Genomic DNA, 9893 nt, shown 5'->3' with positions numbered 1-9893 from the left:
TTATCCTCAGCTACTGAAAAAAATATTTGCTGAGTTCGCTGCTCGTCGTGTCTTCTTTCAACTAGGGCGTTTGACTGCGATTTCTAACAGCGTTTCTTTCAACCAGCTTATTCTTCGTGGCGTTCTGTTTTCCTATTATCCTCCAAGACGAGTCATTTTCCTTTGCCTCAATATCATGGAGATGTTAAGATGTGGTTTTCACAACTGGAGTCGTTCTTCATTTCTTCTAATATTCAGTCGGCCCAGGCATTCCTTCGCCCCTTGCACTTTCAGTTCGAGATATGATAACAGGAACGTCATCGGATGTGACGTACGAAATCTTCAAAGCTGAGGTTCTCCGGTGTAACTCTCCTTCGGTTGTGAGTAAATTTCGTACAGTCTTGCAGGATGAGCATCTCGGGAGCCGAACCCCCACCCAGCTTTTGCGACGAATCTGGGAGTTTGTCTGATAGCTCATATGTGGGACAGGCATTTGTCAAACAGTTATTTTTCTGGAGGATGCCTTCTAATGTCCAGTCGATTTTAGCTCCTATGATGGAATATATGGCCCTTGAACAACTCGCCGCCTCCACAGACAGGATTATGGAATTTTCTGGCACACCATCATCCGCCGATAAATTTGTTGCTTCTTCGTCTTCCGCTCAAGATTCTACCATTTCTGCTTCGGATGATGCACAATCTTCCGAAATCTTGCAGGCCATTGGAGAACTGACCCGTCAGGTTTCACGCGTGTGCAGGAACTGTTCGTTTTCAAGGGATCATTCTGCAGGGAGGACCAGGCGCCGCTCCTTCTTGCGCGCACGCACACTTCCTGCTCCATCGATCTGCTGGTACCACAGGAAATTCAAGGGTCAGGCCGAAAAGTGTAAACAGCCCTTCTCTTACTCTTCACAAGGAAACTAGCCAGGGAGGCGCTGGGCAAGTTAGTTGTCTCTCATCGATTCACCTTACTGTACATTTTTTTTATCAGCTATGCCAATTCTTCAAAGTTCTTTATAGTGGATACGGGTGCCAGCTTATGTATCTGACCTCGAAGGTTTACCTCCACCAATCCTGGTCTTTCTGACATCTCTCTCTACGCGGTGAATCACTGCGCCATCAAAACTACAGACAAATCTCTCTTACCCTGCATTTATCATTCCGTATGGATTTCAAGTGGATCTTCGTCATTACGGATCTACCCTGTCCCATTCTTGGTGCTGATTTCTTACACCACTATTCTCTCATTGTGGACGTTAGAGATCACCGACTCATTGATGACACAACTTCACTCGCTGTCTCCAGAAAGGATTCTTCTGTCCCCGTTGTGAGCCCTTCTTTCTTCCTGGCCGCTTCGAGTGAATCCTATCAACAGTTACTCGCTTCGTTTCCAGAGTTGACTGATTTGTCATCTCATCCGTCAAATCCAGCCCATTCCACGAGACATTTCCCAAGAGACCTCCACGTTTTTCCCGACCGTGCCATTTGTCTCTACAGAAACTCCGGATTGACAGGGCTAAATTTGAGCACATGCTCCAGCTAGGCCTTATTCGTCCTTCCACGAGCCCGTGGGCAGCACCTACACTTGGCCAGGAAAAGTGATGCTGATTTCCAACCGGTTGGAGATTTTAGACATCTTAACACTGTCACTGCTGCAGATCACTATCCCCTTCCAAATGTGCAGGATTTTTCTTCTGCCCTGCACGGCTGAATGATTTTTTTCTAAAATTGACTTAGTATGTACCTTTTGGAGCTTTTGAATTCTTGTCTATTCTTGGACTTCGTAATGCAGCCAGCACGTTCCAAAGGGTTCATTGATGAGGTCGTTCGTGGGTTAGATTTTATCTTCGCATACGTTGATGACCTAATTGTCAGTGGTACTCCAGACCAGCACCTCCAACACTTAACCCAGCTGTTCAAGCGCCTACGTTCCTATGATGTGATGATCAACCCGGCTAAGTGTGTCTTCAGTTCTACCAGTTTGAAATTCTTGGGGCATCTCATTGACGCCAACGATATTCGTCCGCTTCCCTCTAAAGTGGAAGCCATCAAATGCTTCTCTCTTCCTGTTTTCTTAAAACAGCTCAGAGATATTTTATTAGTTTAATTAATTATTATCGTCGTTTGATTCCTAACTGTGCAGAGAAGTTGCTTCTCTTGACCCAGCTCTTGAAAGATCAACGGAAAAAAAAAGACTCCCAGATAATGCTGTCTGCTACAGCCACCCAAGCTTTTGAATCTGTCAAAGCTGATCTTGCTCAATCATCCTTCCTTGTTCATCCTATTGCGGATTCAAAATTATCACTTGCTGTTTACGAGTCATCCTCAGCTATTGCCGCAGTAAACAGCCGAAACCAGCCATTAGCCTTCTCTTGCCAGATGAAAAATGCCGAATTGAGATACAGTGTGTTTGGTAAAGAACTCTTAGCAATTTACCTGACAGTGAAGCATTTCTCTCATCTTCTCAAAGGTAGAGATTTCACGATTTTTGCCGACCACAAACCATTAACGTTCGCTCTCTTTGCCAAAACAGACCGGTACTCGCCCAGAGAAACAAGGCATTTGGGCTACATATCACAGTTCGCTAGTGACATTCGCCACATCACTGGCACTGACAACATCCCTGCCAACGCCTTATCTCTCCTGCCTGTCGGTGCATTGTCGTCTCCTACTTCGATTGATTTGGTTGCTATAGCTATTGACCAACCCTCCTTGGACTCTCTGGACGTTTCTTCACCACAGTTTTCTTGCTGCAAGTTCAAACACCTGCGTCTGCCTTTTTCTGAAGGAACAGTTCTCTGCGATGTTTCTACCGGGTTACCCTGACCCATCGTTCCTGAAAATCACCGTCGTGCTGTTTTTGAAGCACAATATTCACTGCCACACCCCGGTGGCTACAGTAAAGCTTATCTCGGCCCACTTCTTCTGGCTGAATATGCATCGGTCTATTACCGCTTGGTCACATGCCTGTCTTGGTCACATGTCAGCGTTCCAAGGTGCATCGTCACGTGAGAGGACCTCTTGGACACCTCCAGCCACCAGACCCCAGGTTCTATCCCATACACATCAACTCGGTTGGTCCTTCCTTGGTTGGTCCTTCCTTGGCTGGTCAGTTGTGGATTTACTTATATATTGACTTGCATCGACCGCTTCTCCAGGTGGCCTGAAGCCATCCCTTTCGTGGACATTTCCGCGGAAGCAATTGCCAGAGCACTCATCTCCGGGTGGATATCTCACTTCGGAGCACCCTCTAAAATTACTACTGATCGTGGACGCCAATTTGAAGCTTGCCTGTTCTGTGTGCTTTCGAGATTGCTCAGAGTTCAGCACATCCACACTACAAGTTACCATCCCGCCGCGAATGGAATGGTGGAAAGATTCCATCGACAGCTCAAAGCCGCTATTCTCACGGCTCCTGACCCTCATGATTGGTCTAAGTTTCTCCCCATTGTTCTGCTAGGGTGCCGCTCAGTTGTCAAGGAGGATTTAGGCTACTCCTCCGCTGAGCTCCTGTATGGCACCACCTTAGCACTTCCTTGATAAACGTTGGTGCCCGTCGACTTACCAAATACGGACCCTACATCTTATGTCACGCGACTCAGGTCATTCTTTGCTGACCGGCCACCGATGCTTCCCCATGACCAGTCTATTTCTTCTGCAGTACCTCCAGATATTTCTACTTGGACTCACGTGTTTGTAAGTAATGATGCCGTCAAGGGACCGCTCACACCTCCCTACACTGGACCCTATCGCGTTCTTTGAAGCATACCACAACTGCTCACTGTGGACATTCACGGAAAAAAGAGACTGTCTCTATTGACAGAGTAAATAAAAAGCCTTTTCCGAAACATTTAGCCACTTGCTGACACACCCATTATTCCACAAACACTGTCACCCCCACCCCCACAAGCACCACCTCCACTCATCAAAACACCAACTACACAAACGCATTCTTCACTTTGCCGGACACGCTCTAGCAGATCGGTTCATTGGCTGAAGAAATTGTCTCAGACTATTTACATTTCTTAACTTTGCCTCGTCACTGACTGTTCTGGAGAATAGACTTATGTTGTTAGAGACACCGCATTCACATTTTCTTGCTTTCTGTATCATTGTACATATATACTTTGTTCTATTTGATTGGACACCTTTCTTGGAGTCAGAAGTAGAGGTTAATAATTCTCTTATACTTTTCTTCCATCTAAAGGCTACAATAAGCGGCTGAGGGAATATTTGATTGAAGCAAGGATGTTTTTCCACAACGTGCTGGTAACTGTCATGTAACACTTTTGAAATGCCAGCGAAATTTCAGTGCCAGTTAATCACTAAAGGTACTCTGTCAGATATTGTAGTTTGTTAGCTAAAATTATGCGTGAAAGTTTGACTTTCTTTGCTAAACTTAATTATGTCATTTGCTATTTCCTTTAATCATGATTCACTGTAACTCCGTTTGACATAATGGTATACAAAAGTATTTTCATGTTTCCGTTTTATCCTCAAAAATTGGGATTTTGGATTTGACCGATTTATATGATATGAGGTAAATGTGGTATTACGTGGACTTGCAACATGATTATGTCACTATTCTGCCACCAGAAAGCTTAGCTTTTGTGTCCTAAAAATTCAACGCTACTTTTTGAAGAACTAGACGTAAATTTTATGTTGGACTTAAGGACATAGATAGCAGTCGCAGAAATGCAAGAAATCAGTTAAACTATCCTGTGATCCTTCCCAGACAAAAAATACGTCGTCAATGAACCATAACCAGAGTATTGGTTCATGACCATGAATTTTTGAATGCCTTCAGTAACTGTGTCTCGAATTTTGACATGAAGATATTAGTGAAATTAATTGCCATGGCGGTGTGGTGGTAAATTTTCTGTCCAAACTTCATTGTGCAACTTTGTAACACAAACATCAATAGCCTACAGAGAAAATTAGATGGAATACTGTTGTTTGACCGTTTTTCGAAGGCATTCATGAATGCTTCTACCCCTTCATCGTGGTCAATATTGGGATATAAGGAAGAAATGTCTATGGTTACTAAGAAACAGTTGATTTTAGACACAAAATCAGAGTATCTCGAATATTGGAACTTGATCTTTTTGTGACAGGGAGAAGAAAGCTATCCAGCCACTCCGAAATTTTGGCTGTACAATATTCATATCCGTTGCAAATTGGGCAAATTGGAGGAAATCTTTCGAACTTTTTCTGTATCTTAGGGAGACCATAAAATACAGATATTCTTTCTGACCATAAAATCCTGGATTCGGCCTTATTAATGAAATTGTTTTCCTCCATTTTCAGAATTATTTTGTTATGTTCGTGTGTGTGATCGGGGTTTGGATCGATAGGTAATTCTTCATATGAAGTTTTGTCACTTAAAACTTCTTCACAAGCCGAGATATACTCACTGTTGTCCATAATTACAATAGCGCCTCCCTTATTTGCCATTTTAATAACAATAGAATCATTATTAGCATGACGGCGGAGTGCGTAATGTTGGGAACTTGTGAGGTTATTCCAGGACTTCTTTCCACATGTTTTAAAGCTTTCCTTAATGCCTGTCTCACGAGATTCAAGAAATTCCTGTAGTGCCTGTAGTGCCCGAACTTCATCTGGATACCAATTGGTGTTATTTTCAATCCAATTATGCCAGATTCGATTATCATCACTTTTTATTTTCAGCAAGCATAGGGTTTTCTGACACCTTATTACGATTTTTTCCAAAAATATATTCCTTCAGCTCGTGACGGCAGACAAACTGAAATAGCCCTTGAGCTATTTTATTATGGTAGAAATTCTTATTGCTTGGGCAGAAACTCAGTTCAAACTCCAAGACAGAGACATCGTCGGGTGAAAGTTTTAGTTTAGATAAATTTATGACCGACTTATTCTCTAGTGTGATGGATTTTCTTAGGCAGGCGGTTTTCAGAATCTTACTTCCATTAGCTTCCTGACTACTTTTTGGGCTTTGCTTGAAATCTTCACTTAAAACACGGAACCTATTGGGTGATAAAAATCGTTCTGTAGAATTTGGTCTATTCACCAAACTGCTTCTCTTCCTCAAACTCTCAAGACAGTTATAATACCAGTAATTGAGGGAGCTCTTATATAGTTGACGTTGCATGCCCCTTTGACCCACGAACAGTCAAGAAGGAAGGCGAAAAGATAAATAGATACAATCCTCTTAAGTACAAAATAGCCCGGCTATGGAAAATGAAGTTGAAGATAGGGCCAATTATTGTTGGGTTCTTCGGAACAGTAGCAGTAGGCACCAAGGGAAATATTAAGGAAATTGGAGCAGAGTGCCCAGTAGAACTGTTACAAAAGGTTTACCTCCTTGGCATGGCCAGAATAATCAGGAAAGTATTAGATAGCTGAAAGGAATGAATAGCATGGTACCGTAGGCTGCAGATAGTAAGCCACACAATGCATGCAAGAATCCAGGTGCTCCAACAAAACCTGTGATAAAGAGAAATAATAAAAATGACGATAGTAATGATGCTGCTGCTGCTGATTTCTTTATTAACCTGCGAGATTGGTACAAGATGACAGAATATAATATGTTATGATGTAAGGCATCTTGTAGGTACGAAAACAGGAAAATAACGATAAACAACGAAGCCAAAAAGTTGAATCAAGAAAAAATTCCCAAAGCAGTAGATTTACAAGGACTGTTTGTGGAAATTGCAGAAAACCACGGTCACCCTGACCACTTAGGTAAGTGTTTCTCCCAGTTCTATTCCCTCAGCCTGTAGTCACTCCATAAACCCTGTCTCCATCTACGCTTGATCAGGCACTGCAGCAGCTCAGCAAAAGGCACTAGCTGCGTATAGACAAGGGGCCGCATCCGCTGGCCATCAAGGAAATGCTGGAGATGTCACAGAATCAGAGCATGTCTATGCACCATCAACCACAGCATACTCAGTCCTCAACTTAGTAAGTGTTGACAACAAATAGGGATCCAAATCAATGGAACACGTCCCTTCCACAGAAAGTATAATATAGTGCTCCCTCTCTATAACGCAGGTGATGGGGTCCAAGAAAACCGACCACGCTCTATCCGGGCCGCAGATTCACGGGAAAGGTGTGGGAGAGTGATAATAGAAGAAAATGAGACATTTGGTTTGATTAGTAAAGTGCACAAACGAAACAAATATATATTCAATCAAGTTTAACATTTATTATACAATACCAATAAATTACTTACAAAATATCATGAATTACAGCACTTACAACAACCTTTAAAAAATATTTACATTGTTTACTTCCGTAAGTGTTTCCTGTTGACTCTAGAATAATTTTCAAGAAATACTTATGAAATGCTTTTCCATTGCATTTCTGATGTCATGTCACTAAGTGAATGATCTGAAAGCCCTTAAAAGTATGTTTAATTTACAAAGTTACATAATATGAAAGTTCACATTTGATTGTTTTTTTATTCAATCACATAAAAAAGTCTGTCAGCTTCCTCATCTTAATCTGTGTATGCTTGAGCAGCTTCTTCAAGTGCTTGGTGTAGACTGGGTCATAGTTTTCACATTCAGTGTATTCTATAAGTCACTTGAGGTGTGAGACAACCCTTGTCTGTGTCTTGGCTGGGGCTGGTGTCTCCACTTCCTCTGTGTCATCTTCTGGCTCCTTCTTAATCTGCTCCACAATCTGGGTGTCTGTCAGTGTCTCTGTTCCTTCCACCTGTTAAGCCAATCTTGCAGGGTCATTGTCTTTTCTACGTGATCCTCTAGACTCTGTTCTGCTGCCCTGGACTCCTCCTCAGTGAATCCCATGAATTCCTCTTTTTCTGGCTCCAGCTCTGGCTGTTGGGGCTGTGGGAAGGCTGCACCAAGGACCTTGTTCCAGCAGTTGGCTATCGTCTTGGTTGACACTGCAGCCCAGGCTCTGCCTGACATTAACTGGCATCCTTGATGGTAAGGTGCTCCAGATAGTCTGGAACACTAAGCGGAAATTCTATCATTTCCAGGATGAGCTCCTTCTTGTTGGTGGTTTTGAAGGCTTGAATGATGCCAGTATCACAGGGCTGTATTTTGCTGGTTGTGTTCTTGGGCAAATAGAGGACCTTGATCTGGCCATCTCTAGTCTGTATGATGTCTCCCTGTGGGTGGACGGAGCAGTTATCTAGCAGGATGATAGCTTTCTCTGGTAGGTTGAGACTCCTAAGGTGACACCTAACACTAGGGACAAATGAAGAACCATTCTTCAAATATGTTGGCTGTCATCCATGATCTGGCTGAGTGTTTGTAAAACACTGGTAGATTGTTCATGTTTTCATGGTGGAAGCACCTGAGTGATCGAAACTTGCCCACCACCAGGGGTTTAAGCGTGTGGGTGCTTGTCCCATTGCAGGCAAAGAGGATGGTGTTCATTGCTTGTTTGTAGCTCAAGGTCTTATGGGCATCTGTTGTTACTGCTAGTGTTATTTGGCAGTATTTTCCAGTAGAGGCCAGACTCATCTGCATTGTACAGTTGTTCTGGGGTGAGGGACTTTGCTTCCATATGTTGCTTCAGAGTGGCTGGGAAGTCATCTACAGCTTGGCTGTCTGCTGATCTCTACTGCCCACTGACCTTGACAGCACCTGTACCATGGTGCTTCTGGAATTTCTACGATCACCCTGTGCTGGCTAGAAAAGTCTACTGGCCAGGTTTCGCTCTGGATGCAGCTGGTTATGAAATTTCTCTGCCTGGCGCCTGATAGTCGGGTGCCGCCACTCTGCTCCTGGACAAATCAGGTGAAAACTGCTTTCTCAAGTTCACTGTCAGTGGCAGTCCTGGCTTTCTTCCAAGCTAGGCCCTCACTGTCCACAACTGTATTTAAATAACTCCTGGGGTTAGCCTCATCCTTAACCCAACCATTCTCTCTCAATAATTTGGCTTTGATCTTGCCATTTAGTATGTGGTCAACCAGATTTCACCTTTCCTTTACAGAATAGGATTTCCTCTCAGACATTGTGTATTCATACGGTAATTTTTTTAAATATCTGCAAGATAGCTTGAAATTGTAATAAATGAAGTGGAATATGGTCGCCCTTTTATATAAATCGTACCTCCAGGGTGTTAATTACTTCCTTTAAATATTCATTTGTTTTACTCATTTGAACCCTTTAAGCTTCTTTAAACAATCCAATCAAATCGTGGGAAAAAAACTGTCAAAAGCTCTCACCAGTCAAAAAGGTGATTCTTTTTCATCACAAAATCAAAACATTATGCACACAAAACATTGTAATTAGCACCCAATTATATGGTAACCAATTGCAATATTTTCAAGCTGTTGATTAAGGTATTTATTCCATTGAAGTTTGCTGAAATTCTGCTTTTAATCAAGGTTTTTGCAAGTTGTGAGCAATAATGAGGGAAATTCTACTTCAAAATATTTGGGATCCATCAAACCGTCCGTGTTTTATGCGGAGACGCGGTATAGTGCGATGCCTTATAAAGCGGGAGCACTGTATGGGGTGCTCTTGTCTGGTTTGACATGGACCAGAGCAAGTTATGACTGCAAAGCAGTAGCATATGACAAGAGTGATGTATGCATTCGTCATCTCTGCTTAAGCTTTCAGGGATAGCTTTCATGCTGCTGTTGTTATTGTAGGCGCAGCGATCACTGTTGTTGCTGTTGTTGCTACAGCAGTTTCCACAGCTGCTGGTTATACTCTTATTGGCAACTGGTTGCAAATGGGAAGAATTCCTAGTTTGCTGAGTCGAGAAGTGGTGGCACTGCTGAGAAACGACCCAAACAAGGATGTGGAAAGGGTCACATAGATAATTTTAGGTTCATAAACCTGCTAAAAAGCAGATTTCAAAGTTTTAGCAAAGAGCTTTGCACTTGTTGTCGATGGCTTGATTGGCGATGTGCAAACATGCACCATTCCAAATAGACAACTCCACCTTATGCA

General features: G+C 42.8%; 1 protein-coding gene across 1 annotated transcript in view; it reads right to left on the bottom strand.

Moving 5' to 3' along the window:
• Positions 1-9893, bottom strand: part of LOC106876116 (glutamate--cysteine ligase catalytic subunit-like) — a 54184-nt gene that overhangs the window by 28409 nt on the left and 15882 nt on the right. The gene's annotated exons all lie outside the window — the stretch shown is intronic.

The sequence above is a fragment of the Octopus bimaculoides genome, chromosome 30 (genome assembly GCF_001194135.2).
Source record: "Octopus bimaculoides isolate UCB-OBI-ISO-001 chromosome 30, ASM119413v2, whole genome shotgun sequence".
NCBI classification, from domain to species: domain Eukaryota; kingdom Metazoa; phylum Mollusca; class Cephalopoda; order Octopoda; family Octopodidae; genus Octopus; species Octopus bimaculoides.
The sequence above is the reverse complement of the archived record's forward strand: the minus strand, read 5'-3'. Positions and strand labels throughout refer to the sequence as shown.